The 15,887-nt window shown below is 46.4% G+C and overlaps 1 non-coding gene across 1 annotated transcript; it reads left to right on the top strand.

The window, feature by feature from the left end:
• The first annotated feature begins 14,843 nt into the window (after positions 1–14,843).
• Trnaa-ggc (transfer RNA alanine (anticodon GGC)) lies at positions 14,844–14,916 on the top strand. Its single transcript has one exon. It is a non-coding gene; the product is annotated as a tRNA-Ala (tRNA).
• The last annotated feature ends 971 nt before the right edge of the window (positions 14,917–15,887 follow it).

The following is a 15,887-nucleotide window of genomic DNA, read 5'->3' as shown; positions in this document are numbered from 1 at the left end:
GTGCTATATGAAAACGGCTTTCAACTTCCACATATGTGGAAGTTGAAATGGTACTCTTGCGGAATAGCGGGAACACGAGCAAGTGCATGATCGCAGTGGGAGAAGGAGAGCCAGATTCACAAAATATGGACGAAGTACCACCCTGGAAGGTAAAAGCACGGGAAAAATAAATAGGGCAGTGGCCACAATCGGCGCCCCCTAAACTTCCCGCAGTGCTCACTTAAGTACTCTTATAAACTGATCAAAGCCAACCCGTACAAATCTCGTATCTTTGTCTGTTATAAATGTCACCAGTAAGGGCTGCTTCGCTCGCCATTGCTTCATTTCGGAGTTATCAAATCTTGCGGTAAGAAGCATAACATAAATAACCGCACTTGCTGACAGCAAATAACGGAAGTTTCTGCGGTGCCTACAAGAGACCGGCCACTTAGCAACCAGCCCCAATTGTGCCCCTCTTGGCTAAATAATTGGCTAATTGGCTTAACTAAATAATAAAACGAAAAATAATTTGAGAAATAAATCCATGCACTGCGCACGACATTAAAGGGGACATTAAGACAAAATACAACTTTGTTACATTCGAAAGAACTAGATGCGGTAGCTCACTCAGCTCTATTTCAGCTTCGAAAAACTTTTTTTTCTTAACAGGAAAAAAAAAAAAAAGAAACGTAAGAAATATTGAACAACTTTCAAATTCCGCGCCATAGTGACGTGATATGTGCACGAGTGGCGTGTTATGGACCGTCACTAAAAACATTTCTATCAGTGTATTAACTGTGCGTTAGCATCAAGTGATACGATCAAACCGAACTAGAGGCCCCACTAGAATGTCCCAGTCATGCTTTTTGGCGTTGGCTTATGCCGGCGGCCGCCAGTTGCACGAAGAAGTTCCTGTGACGTCATAGAAAAATCTCCGGAAAGCGCCTACGGAGTCGCCACTGTTGAAGATGTTTTCTTTATCTCGACTATTTGTTGATGTTGGCGATAAAATTGGTATTGTTATCGAGACAAAACAGCCTTTTTAAAATTGTATTCTGTCTCAAGTTTCTTTCGTTCGAAATATTGCTTCGTTAGAATAACAATGACGTCACTTCTAAGGCGTGCTTCACTCAAATAAGCTATATAATTAGGACAATATAATTAGGACATGCGACCCGCTAGCTCATTTCCCGCACTAGAACTACTATGACGTATTATGGGCAGCTGCGCGATGTGCTGAGGCCGGCAAAAGCAAACGCCAGTTAAACAGGGATTATAAGCTTGCAGAACGAGCTACTTGCGCTTAAATTTAGGGCACTTTATTTTTATAGCAGTAAAAATGGTGTGGTGAACAAGGAAAGCTACGAACGAACACGTAAACGTCGAAGCAGTTAGTGCGGCACTTTGCCGGCTGACACTGCCTAACACAGCCGTCAGACGCGTTGGACCTGTCTGACACAACGCTGACCAGCTGACGCAAGAGGAACGGCCCCTTAAATGACCATGTTTGTCGCGACCGTGACATAGCTTATGCTTTAGGAAACGATTAGTATAAACGCTAATAAGAATACCGCAGGCGTAGATGTCCGGCCAGAAGCAAAGTTGGAACACTGGTACTTCAGCTAATAAAGTGGGAGCTAAGCAAGATAACCAAACGGCCGTCTGTGAGATGGTAGCAGCCCTGGTCAGCAGGCTCTCCTTAGTTTTAATGCCCTATTGTCGACGTTACAAAACTCTATTTAGTAGGAGAATTAAAAATTTGGCTTAAAATGTTTAATTTCTCAGTGAATGAAGTATCGTCTGCCGCTAGACAAGCGCTGAGGGCACTACAAAACACCAGATCTTTCGAACAAAACAAACTTGTATTTGGCCTTTATGGCCCCTGTATGGTGCTCGGCAAGGTAAAGAGCAGAATGATGGAGAGCAGAGTTAGGGTAAATGTGAGTACTGAGAAGAGAAAGAATCTAGTAAATAACAAAAATACGGGGCTAATAGAGGCTAGATGTAAACAGTTTAGACCGTTATTCTTTTTGTGCGCCTTCCTTCGCCGCGCTGTTTGCTCCCCTATTTGCGTAGTTAACCCTATAGTGCATTCCCGTACTCTAACCGTATTGGCCAGAGTTTCTTACTACAACTCCGAGAGTGACCTGGCGCTCAAATCAGTCAGCCGACATTGGTATTACGTGCAGAGTACATGTTTGCATTGAATTCATATTCGGTTTGACCTACGTCCACACGCGTATGATTTTTCTCGCAGGAGAGGTGGAAAGGAAGGCGCTCAGGTTGCACGCGGCGTACAAGAGCCTTCCAAGTCTCATGGTAGTGGCGTTGACTATGACTCTTACGCAATGCCAGGCGTAACTGAACAAGTCATGCGCCTGCACCATGTGAAAACATTGTGATACGCCTCTAGTACAGTTTCATATAATTGCTTCATGACTATGAGAGGGTATGACGCAGATGGTAAAATTACGTGGGCTGGAAGGAGGTTAGTTTTTTTTAATCGTTGTTTTTATTCCGCCCCCTCCTTCGCTGATATGTCAGGCTGTCCACAACGATTTCTATGGCTTCGTAGTCGCAGTGGTTTTTCTAAAAATGCAGTGGGCTGTTTCCGGGGCGGGCCTTATTCAGCGACATATATCTGCCCTAGCTGGCCACAGGGTGTCCATGCACCATATGCTTTGCTTGCAACAGAAAAGGCACATTTGTCGGCCAAAGAAAAAGTTGCAGCAGGTCGTAACTCCAGAATTTTCGCTGGTGGATAACTGGAACAATGCCATTATAAGTCGTTGCATTGTGTCACTGTGTGTGTGTGGCCGTCTCTAGTACTACTGGCTCGTAGGCGATTGTTGGCGTCGTGCGTCCTCGTTCTTATCTCGCGCGAAAGGATCATTGGGAGTGGTTGCGATACGTAAAACTCACACCTGCGTTACAATCAGAACTGCGACTCCGTGTCCAACAAGCCACCTCGATAATGATAGGTCACGATGTGTTTACACAAAAACGCGATGTCACACGTCGTTTTACAGCACACCTCTTTGAAAACGGCGCCGTTTTGACCCGTGTTGCCTACGAGGGTAGGGGGTCCTCACCGTTTGAACTCCAGCGCGCGCACTGATGACGGCTCCATCGGGAAGACTGCGATGAGGACGCCGACATCGGGCCCGGCGCCCGCTGGGGGTCCCTCCGTACGCGCTGCTGCGGCTTTGTTACGGCTGCCGCACCCCCAGGACAGCCGACAGCCTCAGCGTCGACGCCGCCATCAGCTTCGTGTCCTCGTCTTTACTCCGCGGTGCGCACTCGCTGGGGGGTTGACTATCATGACCGGAGGCGATGCCAAAATAACCAGTGTACAAGAGTGAAACGAGGGAAAGAAACTCCTCTGGCATACGTCCTTCTGTGTCCTTCCAAGCTTTCTACGATGTAATCCACGACTTTCATCATACCTCCTGATGAATGAGTTGGTCAACACTTTGTCTATGCCCAAACTGTTGATTCCGTTGCTGTTGCAATATTGAGCAGAACCATGGTGATACCTGCTTAGTTACTCAGCATAACTATAGTGTGCATGCGATACAACCAAACTTCCTTGAGATTGAGATTCCCTTTCAGGGTCTAGAAGAAGGGCAGCATGCACCCCTAGGCAGGCTTAGAGGCAGGTGGTCCGGTTAACGCAGCGGCCAGTGGTTTTGTGAGATCTGCTCGGCGGGCTTGGGTGTGGCTGGGCCAGCAAACGCAGTTAGTGTGGGCTGGCTGGTTCGAACTAGCATATAGAAAAAAAAAAAAACCTTCCGTGCGAAGAAGGCGGGGTAAAGAACAGCGCACTTCGTGTGTTGGTGTCGTCCTGTTTGAACTGCAACTTTTTTTTTCTGCGCTCTAGAGATCGTTCCTTCCAGTTTTCATCTTTCCATCTTTCGCCAAACGGCCCCAAATGCCTTCCTCCCATCAACTAAGGCTGTTCATCTTCATTTGCGCCCGTAAACTAAGCTGCCAAGTTGCGTGCGCCTGCTGTATAGCGCTGCGCACCACGTGACAGCGGCTATGTATACTATGGTTCAAACTTTTAAATAAACGGCGGTTCACCTCCTCGAGTGCATGAAATGCGCCAGTGAACCTTTTGAGTGCGAGTTAGCGAAAAAAAAAAAGAACTAAGCGAGCACGCAAACACTTGAGTGTGCCAATCCCCCGCGTTCTCGCCATATGTGCACTATATGGACATGAGTTTAGGTATAGTTTTCTCTTGTTGACACCGGATGACCCACAAGATTTAGCGAGCTGACAATACACAGGTGATGTTTTATTAATTATGCCGGCTTTGTTCTTCGAAATTGGGAAATGAGACCATTACTCGAGCATAGTCCTTGCACAGTTTTGTCATATTAATTAATAAGTTCCCACGCAATACATCCGTGGCGGTTCATGGGCTTAAAGCCTGTGAACCCTTATATGTCGTTTGGAATACGGCACGAAGGAAAATGAGCACATTTGTTTTTATGACAAGCTATAATATGTCAAATAAACCCGCCGCGGTGGCTCAGTGGCTAAGGCGTTGCGCTGCTGAGCACGAGGTCGCGGGTTCGATTCCCGGCTGCGGCGGCCGCTTTTCTGATGGAGGCGAAAAGCAAAAACGCCCGTGTGTACGAGATTTCGGCGCACGATAAAGATCCCCGGGTGGTCAAAATTAATCCGGAGCCCTCCACTACGGCGCGCCTCATCGCCTGCGTTGCGTCGGCGCGTTAAACCCTACAATCAATAAATATGTCAAATAAAGCATAGCGATATCAAAGTATTAATTGTACAATATGTATACTGCAAGATCAGGTAACAGCTTTAAAAAAGAAGTAGTTTGAAATACGCCCGTCTTTGACATAAATATTCACGTGGTATTTGCGAACAAGCATTTTAATCAGAACAGGTAACTGTACGCATTGAAGGGAACATAATGATGATGATGGTGTGGAAACTCGAAGCAGGAAATCCAACCTTACACAATGGGAGGGCACATTGAAGTGATGATGACTATGATGATGAAACTTGAAGCCTTCTCCGATACAAATGCAAAGTCATGCACAATCAAATCAGCCAGTGCTAATCAACGATGAAGCTGAGATAACCGAATCAGCACATTCTGATGACCCAATCACAAACCCAATCACATGCAGTATGTTTTGTATTGAAATGTTTTCCCACCTTGTTTCTAGTGTTTTGCTTGTTTTTTTTAAAATTAAAAGTGACTTTACCGGCATATATTGTATACAAGCTGTGACTTTCTCTGTAACTTTTGTTTGTATAACTCATGTTGTATTACCTCATTGCGTTCTCAGAATAACACTGTTCGTAACTTTCGCTGCTGCTTAGAATTTTTTTTCTACTCCTTAAATTCCAAGGGGTTCCATTACAGTGCTAAACTCTGGGACCCCTTTCTGTATAATATTTTTTCACGCATTGTATATTTTGTTACGAATAATAAACTGACACTGAATCAACTGAAATCATAACAACCCATTCGGTTAGCTCAGTGTTGTCGGAGATTTGGACTTTGGCTGATTGGTTTGCGGAATTTGCATTTGTATTGGAGCGAGCTTCGCATTTCAAGCATCTGTATTCCAGAAAGGGCATTAGATTTTTGTTATGGTCGGAAGCAGGGGAGGAGATACACTGGTAGGATTTGCATAGGATGTGTTCATCAACAAAGAATGTGTTGATGAACACGGATTGTTCTACAAACGAATGAACATGGAAAAGTCCCGATGGTACAACAAAAAACGAAATTGACTTCACTTTAAGTGACAACCCAAGTAGCGTGCAAGACGTAGAGGTGCTAAGTAAGATTAGGGGAACAAATTGAAAAACTAACTGAAAACGAGGGAACTAATTTACAAACGTAAGAACATGAAAGTGTTAAGTACGGCGGATCGGATTCAATTAGCTGAGCTTTTGAAACTGATTAACAGAAGTAAAACAGACGAAATTCGTGCATATAACATGGCGGTGATCGAGGAAACTTGAAAGCAACTAAGAGAAAGCGAGCCATTGGCAAAGATGGGATGTATGCACTCAGTGACGAGCAGGGTAACAGTACGCACAACTTGGACGAGATAATAAAGGTAACAGAACGTTTCGACACCAGGCTATATGCCAGCGACGTTAGACCAGGGGAAACAGGCTCAACTTGCGATGTCCCACTCGCAACTGAAGAAGAAGTTGGAAAAGCTCTCAAAGGCATGAAAATAGAAAAGCTGCAGGTGACGACGGCATAACCGTGGATATTTTGAAGGAGAGAATAGATATTGTACTGGAAAAGCTTTCTGTGCTATTTTCGGAATGCTTGAAGACTCAAAAAGTGCCCATAGGCTGGAAAAACGCCAACATTAGTCTGATTCATAAGAAGGGAGATCCCAAAGACACCAATAATTACAGACCCACCAGCCTACTCTCAGTTGTTTAAAAGCTGTTTACCAAAGTTATAGTTAGCCGTATGAGTGACAGCCTAGATTTCCAACAACCCAAAGAACAGGCTGGGTTTAGGAAACGTACTGTACCATGGATCACATCCATGTCGTCAATCAAGTGATAGCAAAGTCCGCAGGGTACACTAAACCCCTTTACATAACATTTATAGATTACGAGAAAGCGTTTGATTCCGTACTCACCGTAGCCGTTTTAGAAGCACTAAAAGACCAGGAAATAGAGGAAACCAGCATAAGACTTCTAGAAGACATATATAAGGAATGCACGGGCAGGTTGAACCTCCACAAGCAAAGCAATAAATTTCTGATCCGAAAGGGAGTAAGACAGCGAGATACAATCTCGTCAAAACTATTCACAACATGTCTGGAGGGGGTATTTAGAAAGCTTGATTGGGAAAACATAGGTTTAGGGATAAATAGGGAATACTTGAGCCATTTGATGTTTCCGGACGACATAGTCTTGCGGAGTGAGACTGCAGAATACCTGCAAACAATGCTTGAGGAACTACAATCAGAAAACACGGCCGTGGGGCTAAAAATAATTATGAATAAACCTAAAGTTATAAAAAAAAATAAACATACCAAAACATCCTCTTCAGCTTAGGAAACAAAACTCTGGAAGAAGTAAAAGAATATAACTACCTCAGACAAATGGTTAGTGCTGACCCCAGCCACGTACGAGAGAGAAATCCGGCGCAGAGTAGGTATGGGTTGGGCAGCACTCTACAAGCACTCCTAAATAATGAAAAGTAAGCTACCTCTGTCACTCGAAAGAAAAATATACAACCAATGCATGCTGCCGGTAATGACATGCGTAGCTGAAACTTGGCACCTTGCTATACAACTACAAAGCGAACTTAGGTCGCCTCAACGGTCCATGGAACGAATAATGTTCGGAGTAACACCCAGGGGCAGGAAGCGAGCTACCTGTATCAGAGAACAAACTCGAGTAGAAGATATCATAGTGCAAGTAAAGAAAAAATAAATGGACTTGGGCTGACCACGTAGTGGGACGAACCGACAACCGGTAGACAATTAGGGTAACAGAAGGTATACCAAGATATGGGTCTAGAAGAAGGGGAAGGCCATTAACCCGGTGGAGGGATGAAATAGAGAAATTCGGGGTAAACTGTGGACTCGAGCAGCGCAGGACAGGAGGGGTTGGAGGTCAGTGGGAGAGGCCTTCGTCCTGCAGTGGACCTGAGTGTATAGGCTGCTGCTGGTGATGATGATGACGGAAGCAGGGCCATGGCAGGGTCAGGGTCATTCTGCTTCATCCTCACTTCAGTTTGTTCTCGCCTTGATTAAAATGTTTATGCGCTCTGTTTTGCGGGATAAATTATCAATGGTATGATTGCGTCCGGTGTGCCTATCTGCGACATTTTTTAGAAAAACTGCAAGACTTCACTGCAGTGTGCCACAAAACTTCAGAAGGCTTACGTGCGTAAGCCTTTTTAAAGTGTAATTTTGTAATTTTTTAAAAAATCAGCAATTTTGAGCTTCTCCGCCATAAAAGCAATGTGCTCCTCAAATTGAAGCCTCTAGAACCAGCGGTCTGGCTGGACGTCAAAATCACCTGTCAGATCTTTTCGGCCCATCAGGGGTGTAGTTAAAAAAATCCTTTTCGCCCTTTTTTCTTCTTTTCAATTTCACTGCGCAGCAGTATACCTCTACCAGTCAAGGGTTCGGTCGCGACCATCGGCGTCAACAGAAAACTCCCACGAAAAAATAAAAGAAGTCACCAACACCACCGGGACTCGAATCTGGACCCGAATAGAGTAGCGGAGCGACAATTGCCAGTTGTCTTACCAACTAAGCTACGCCCACACGAGGAGACGGGAAGACAGACGGTGCACTCAATGAGCACAGCCGCTGGTCTGCCACCTGCGCTCATTCAAAGCCCTCGTGTGAAGTGCAAACCGCATAATGTATGATAACAGCGTTCACGTGGTTTGGATTAGCGGCGAACAGAACAGCGTGTTTTTTTTTTTTTTTTTTTGGGGGGGGGGGGGGGGGGGGCGTGGCGGAGAGGGCGCTTTTTTGGCGGCGACGCATAAAACAAGAGTGAGGGAGAGGCATTGAGAGAGATGACGCTTGGTGCTGCCCTCATCCTCACCCTTCACGCTCTCTCTGTCTTCTTTCTTCCGTAGCTGCTGCGTTCGGTCGTCTCTGGTTTCACTCTTTGTAGAGCCACGTGTGTGAATTAAGGTGACGTCGCAAGGGTAATCGTTGTGGGTGTCGTTTACAGCTTCGCAGTCCAACCACATTCACAGCGTGGATTGGGGCCAATTTTTTCACGATGCAGTGAAAGCGTATACCGAGTCCAGACAGCGGCTGTCGGAAATCGTCGAACAACACGCCGTCACGGGTAACGTGATATGTAATGGTGTGCAAAGCGTGACTGATAGTGGGATATATCCCCTCACTGAATACCAGAAGATCTATTGGGTACCCACTGAAGTCCCTGTTCATCCACTTTTGACGCCAAAGTTCAGCTGCACAGTCGAAGTAATCATCATAATCATCATCAGCTTACTCAGGTCAACTGCAGTACGAAGGCCTCTTCCATTGTCCTCGAACTGCTCCTGTCCTGTCCTCGGGTACACAGTTTACCCCCGAAACTGGCTCGCATAGTTTCGTCTCGAATAGTTTCGTCTCGAAATATTGCTCGTTACTTCAACGCCGTGGGGTGATGCAGTAAAAGTAAAGCAAATGCAGTGGCGTCTCCAAACATTTTTTTACTTCAAGTGCGATAGCAGTGAGCCCTATAGCAAGGGATGAACATGCTACGAGTATTCTTTCAAGCTGTTCCGCAGTGTCAGGCCTTTGCACTTGACGCGCATGAGTGTGCCGCTGTCTCCTCGTTCTCTGAGTATAGGTGCGTAAATACTACCTGTGTTATTGGGAGACACGTGTGCGGCTGCACCTTTCAACTATCTGTCCATTTAAAATGTCTATTTTTCAACAGAGTTCGCAGAACAGAATAAACTAAGATGGCGCATGCTGTATTTTTCTGCTGATGCATTCTTCATACGAATAGCTTCCCGGTGTGAACCCAAAGGTTATATTTATAGTGCAAAATCAGAAGCAAAAAGACAGGTTCGATGATGGTTTACCGAGTAAAGGGTGAGAACAAGCGTACTAAATAATTTATCCGATAAGCATGTATACCGCAGGCTAACGGGGCAACTGGCCATGTTTAAACCGGGAGCCACGCACGTCAAGGGCGTTTGTCCTCAAATGATAACAGGAGAAAAAGCAAGAAAGAAGAAATGGGCAATGAATCAGCTTCGATTAGTCTTTTACCACAAAAATGTGTGCACTTATTAAACGGTAAAAAATGGATCCGGAATATTGGGTCTGATGAGTTTACCTGCGAGTGATGATTTGAGGGCGATCCAGATGATCCTTCGATGGTGGACATACTCAGGGGCGGTGGTTGGTGGTTGAAATGTCTATGGATTCCGGGTCGTCAACCAGCTCGGAAAGTTTTTTCTCCTTTATAAAACAAGGAGTAGCACTAAAACCCATGTCATGTCGGGATTTCATGTAAGGAAGTTTCTGATGTCCAGTTTTGATTTGCTGTGACACCGCGTTTGCCTAAAGCAGCTCACATGCTCACGGACGAGAGCTCACTTTGGCGCAGGGATGCTACGAGGGGCCCTAGACTGGCTTTTCTCGTTTCCGTTCGGTTTACCCTACGAAGCCAGGACTGGCTTAGGTGAGAAGTTTACTGGAGTAATTGAATTAAAGTAACTTAAGTCGAACAGCTGAGCGTTTGTGCTGGCGATTTCACCTGCCGCTGCCACCCAGCAGCATAGGAGAAAAAAAATGGAGGTGATGAATCATTCGCTTGTGGAACGAAAGCTTCAAGTTCAGCTTCAGTTAACTCCCCAGCCCACTTACGGAAGAAAAGAGGAGGTAACAACAGGTAGCAAGGTGTAGCAGGAGTGGCCATTAGATTTTCAACCGTGGCAGTCAGCAAATGTTTTCAGAGGCACGTTGCCCGAGTTGCAAAGGGGAAGGCGTGCGTGTGAGCTCCCTGCCATTGACGGATGCCTTCATTTTGTTGATTTTCATGGTCCCTCTAGCCTTTTGTGCTGAACACGGTGGCAGCCAGCGGAGTCGGAACGAATTATCGTATTTACCAAACCAGCAGCTTCCGACCAGAATGTTTTGCAGGAGCAAAGAGCGCAGAAGCCAGCCTTTAGGACACATTTTGCCGCGGTCCTTGAGGTGGCTCAGCATCTGCCGTTTCGCGAGAGGGTACATAGTTAACAAAGCTCATCCGGTGATAGACAAGGTGGGTCTCAAATTAGCCCCTAGCGTAAGCTTCTGCTTTCTGGGAAAAATTGCAGGGGCAGAATTTTCACGGCAAATGTGTCCAGGGTTGGCTGGCCTGCTTGCGTTCACGCTGAAGAGCGCCCAAAAATACCCCACCCCTTCTTTTTGTGACCTTGGGGTCGCAATGAATGTTGGGACTGTCTCCGGTGGCTAATGGCAGCGGGAAAATAGCAAGCCTGGGTGGAGCTCGGAACTGAGGAACAGTCGAGAAGGGGGGAAAGCGCAACTGCTGGCGCGGCCGGAGGGGGGGGAGAGAATGCCCTTTTTGCACCCCCCCCTCCGACACCCATGGTGGGCCTTTATACGCCATCATAGAAATGTTCTCCCGAAGTTTCAAGTCTCTTGGTCCAGCAGTTTTGGCTGGGTGTTGGGGAATCAGTCAGTCGGTCAGTTGGTCGGGCGGGCGGCAGTAGGGCAGGCGGGCGTGCAGGCAGAGAGGAGTGCAGGCAAGCAGATCAGGCAAGCACTTCTTTTTGTAGGTGTAGATAGTAAAAATTGCAAATTACGGGATCTGAACTTGAACAAGAAAGGCAAACAAGAATATTTTCTAGCTTATAGCTGTCCTACTTGAGATGTTAGGGATGGTTAAAGTTCGTAGTGTAAGAATGGGAAGCATAAAGTTAAATTTATTTTTTTGTCTTTTATGGAAGTTTTAGGTAATATTAGCTGGAAGCAAGACTCTTATAATTCAGCTACCAACTTTGAGAGAAACAATTAATAAGAGATTGAGATAAGAATTAGCCAACCTTTGATTGCACTCCCTACTAGTTTGCTATATCGAGGCGGCCAAGAGATCCAACGACTACGAAGAGCAACACAAGGCCGTCCAGCAGATCCTGGCGGCGGTCGAGAGGCAGCGACCGGATGGGCCGAGCGCTGCCAGTCCCCGGAAGCCGACGCCCGCAAGATGCTATCCTCGCCGCAGAGACGACCTAAGGCCACGTCGATCCAAGCCTCCGCCTGAATAGGTTGGGGCAGGGAAACTGCAGGCGTTTCAATAAAGTTGTATTCTCTCTCTCTCTCTCTCTCTCTCTCTCTCTCTCTCTCTCTCTCTCTCTCTCTCTCTCTCTCTCTCTCTCTCTCTCTCTCTCTCTCTCTCGCTAAATGTATTTGTAACACTATTCCGCATGTGTATGTGGGTCGCCGATCCGCGTGTTTACTTCGAGCACTGTGCTATTAAGCTATCAGAAACATCGATCCGCTTGTTTATATGAGACGCCGTTTCATACAGAATAGATCAAACATTTTTACAAAACTGTTCCGCTTACGAAGTGCATAATATCTGAAACTAAATTAGTAGTCTAGGACGGCACGCGCAGGCGTTTCGTCCGCACCGCACGAACGTAATCCGGTTGTCGCCAAAACTTTATGACCACACAGAGGAGGAAAAAGAGCGAATTTCTCGAACCCGTCTCGTCGCAACTGCGCCGGCGCATCATTAAGCGTGCCACTTCTGCAGCTGCGCTGTTGTCCCGTTTGGGCCAGGCGAAAGTTTCCGCCAACTTATTGTCTCAGCGCCACGTATACGCTTCTATAACGGCCGCACGCTGGGTCACGTACGCACCCGTCGCGATATTGCTATTTTCGTATTCACCTATGCGTGACAGTTCGTGAAAAGTTTCGCCATTTTTTGACGCTCGGGGGGCTTGACAACAAAAGAAAGGGAAAAAAAATATTGCTATTTCCGTATTCACCTATGCGTGACAGTTCGTGAGAAGTTTCGCCATTTTTTGACGCTCGGAGGGCTTGACAATAAGAGGAAGGAAAAAAAAAAAATTCCCGCACTATTGGTGGAATGTGCGTATCGAGGAGGCAATATATCCGGTTACCGACAATAATTGCAGCGTAGTTGCGCAACGCGCGAAATATTGCTATTTCCGTATTTACCTATACGTGACAGTTCGTGAGTAGATTCGCCATTTTTTGACGCTCGGAGGGCTTGACAATAAGAGGAAGGAAAAAAGACACGTGCGTATCGAGGAGGCAATATATCCGGTTACCGACAATAATTGCAGCGTAGTTGCGCAACGCGCGAAATATTGCTATTTCCGTATTTACCTATACGTGACAGTTAGTGAGAAGTTTCGCCATTTTTTGACGCTCGGAGGGCTTGACAATAAGAGGAAGGAAAAAAAAAATGCCCGCACTATTGGTGGAATGTGCGTATCGAGGAGGCAATATATCCGGTTACCGACAATAATTGCAGCGTAGTTGCGCAACACGCGAAATATTGCTATTTTCGTATTTACCTATACGTGACAGTTCGTGAGTAGATTCGCCATTTTTTGACGCTCGGAGGGCTTGACAATAAGAGGAAGGAAAAAAGACACGTGCGTATCGAGGAGGCAATATATCCGGTTACCGACAATAATTGCAGCGTAGTTGCGCAACGCGCGAAATATTGCTATTTCCGTATTTACCTATACGTGACAGTTCGTGAGAAGATTCGCCATTTTTTGACGCTCGGAGGGCTTGACAATAAGAGGAAGGAAAAAAGAAATGCCCGCACTATTGGTGGCACGTGCGTATCGAGGAGGCAATATATCCGATTACCGACAATAATTGCCGCGTAGTTGCACAACGTGCGAAATGACCGAGGTTATGTAATCGGCGCCCGTACCTTACAAGCTGCATTCGGAATAATATGGCCGAGTGGCTGTTCGTCCTTATTCATTGCGCGGTACGTTTGTTCTCTCTCCTATTGCCTTGCCACCTGTTCATAAATATAAGTGCATTGCACTTTCCTCCAGGCAGAAATAACTGCGTTAAGCACGCGGCGGCGTGTTTTACGGCGGCGGTGACTGCTGTCTACGTCGCCGCCTTAACGAATTCCAAGGTGACGCTCTGCATGTTTGCGAGTTGTCTGCGATGGACGAACCACACGGGCGCCAACAGAGTTCCCGTCATCCCGACAGGCTCGCTAATTGAATATTAGTAGCCACAAGTTAACGGTGAATTTCGTAGGTTAATAGGCTAAGCATGGAGGTTATGACTCCGTTGCTTCTTACCTAATGGTCTCTACACGTCAAACACGTTTAGCTGAAAAAGAGGAAATTGACAGATGACTTTCGAGGGATATTGCAAATGTTAGCGCCAGTTAAAGTTACTATGATAGAAATTACTAGTTATACGAAATCGCTTGGTTGATGAAAAGTTGGGATTGATCGTATACCTCGTTGATTTGCCACGGAGCATGTTTTATTGCCGGCGCACGGCCGCGGCGCGTGGCCGCGGCGCACGACAATGTTATCCTTGTTCGAAAAAATCGCGCAAAAACAGGCACAAGAGAAAGCGCTGCTGAACACGACCGCTGTCCGATTCTTATCCTGCGTGATAGCGGAGCATCCGCTTGTTGTTGCTGGCGTCAGGGCTCACCCGGCTGTCTTGTTGACGGGGAAGCATTGTGTAACACCGACAATCGCCTGTACCGTTATGGCTTGATCCACAATGTTACCAACGGGAAAATAGGCATCCCAAGTAAGCTTCACTTATGCATGCATGTAATATGCATGTAAAAGTGATGTTTGTATGTACGCATACATGTGTGCATTGAATGTACTAAATACGCTCGTGTATTTGTATGTATGTATGTATGTATGTATGTATGTATGTATGTATGTATGTATGTATGTATGTATGTATGTATGTATGTATGTATGTATGTATGTATGTACGCTTGTATGTATGTATGTAACCCGCCGCGGTGGCTCAGGGGCTAAGGCGTTGCGCTGCTGAGCACGAGGTCGCGGGTTCGATTCCCGGCCGCGGCGGCCGCTTTTCTGATGGAGGCGAAAAGCAAAAACGCCTGTGTGTACGAGATTTCGGCGCACGTTAAAGATCCCCAGGTGGTCAAAATTAATCCGGAGCCCTCCACTACGGCGCGCCTCATCGCCTGCGTTGCGTCGGCGCGTTAAACCCTACAATCAATCAATCAATATGTATGTATGTACGTATGTATGTACGTCCGAGTGGTACTGGCTAGCACCCCCAAGTGCACGAAATAAAAATACCTTAACATAAATACCCCAGAAAGTGGAGGGGAAAATAGCCCCGCCGGTAGCGTAGTGGTCATCGCCCCAGACCGGCATTCTGGAGGTCGTTGGTTCGGATCCCACCCGGCGGGAGTTTTTTCTCCACCTTCTTTCTTTCCAAATTCTTCATCTGTTTCAATGACTTACCCCATCCCCCCCTTTGCTTTCCGAGGTCTTCTTGACTGCCAACCCTTATTTCTGTATGTATGTATGTATGTATGTATGTATGTATGTATGTATGTATGTATGTATGTATGTATGTATGTATGTATGTATGTATGTATGTATGTATGTATGTATGTATGTATGTATGTATGTATGTATGTATTACCACGACGCAACTGTTGTTTATAACTACTGTAAAAAGCGTTTTAATATGGAGAACTTGCTTCTGGGAGTCTACACTGTGGTATCGCGGATAACCTGCTTCCCGAGAACGCGCTTACGAAGGTGGCCCGTCGTCATCTTCGCAGCTGGGCGTCGATGAGGATGAACGGTACGGCACACACATGTTCTGGGTGATATCTCACCAGACTGCATCAGCTTTGATACGGGTTAAGTACTTCTTAATATGTGCTTCCCATCATCTGAGTAACCGTCAGAAGGATCTCCCCCAATATTTTAACGCCCGGTCTGGACCATGTAGGTGTCGCTGCTCCGTGGTAACCTCGAACAGAACAGACCGGGTATCAAGCTGGCACCGCATTCAACCTCGCATCTTCCTCCCGGAGGGATATCGTGGAATTCAGTTAAGGCGCTTTTCTCTCATGATGGTTGTAGGAAAAGCGCACTTCGACGTACAGTGGCACTCGAGACAGGAAATGCGAAAACCGTGTATTCATGACCGTGAGCGGGATGTTCCACCAAGTTCACACACACACACACAAAATCCCTAACAGCCCCGCACCCGCACCCGCGCACAGCCGTCACATAGCGGTGTCGATGGAAGTGAGGCTGATTGGCGCACATTTCTGCAATAATTACACAATCAAGGCGATAACATGAAGGAAAGATGAGACACGAGGCGACGTAGAACAAGCTGTTAATGATTATGTGAGCATGG

Source organism: Haemaphysalis longicornis, unplaced genomic scaffold, assembly GCF_048455015.1.
Source record: "Haemaphysalis longicornis isolate Haplotype H1 unplaced genomic scaffold, Haemaphysalis longicornis Haplotype H1 scaffold_7, whole genome shotgun sequence".
Taxonomy (NCBI): domain Eukaryota; kingdom Metazoa; phylum Arthropoda; class Arachnida; order Ixodida; family Ixodidae; genus Haemaphysalis; species Haemaphysalis longicornis.
This window is presented reverse-complemented; position numbering and strand designations above follow the sequence as displayed.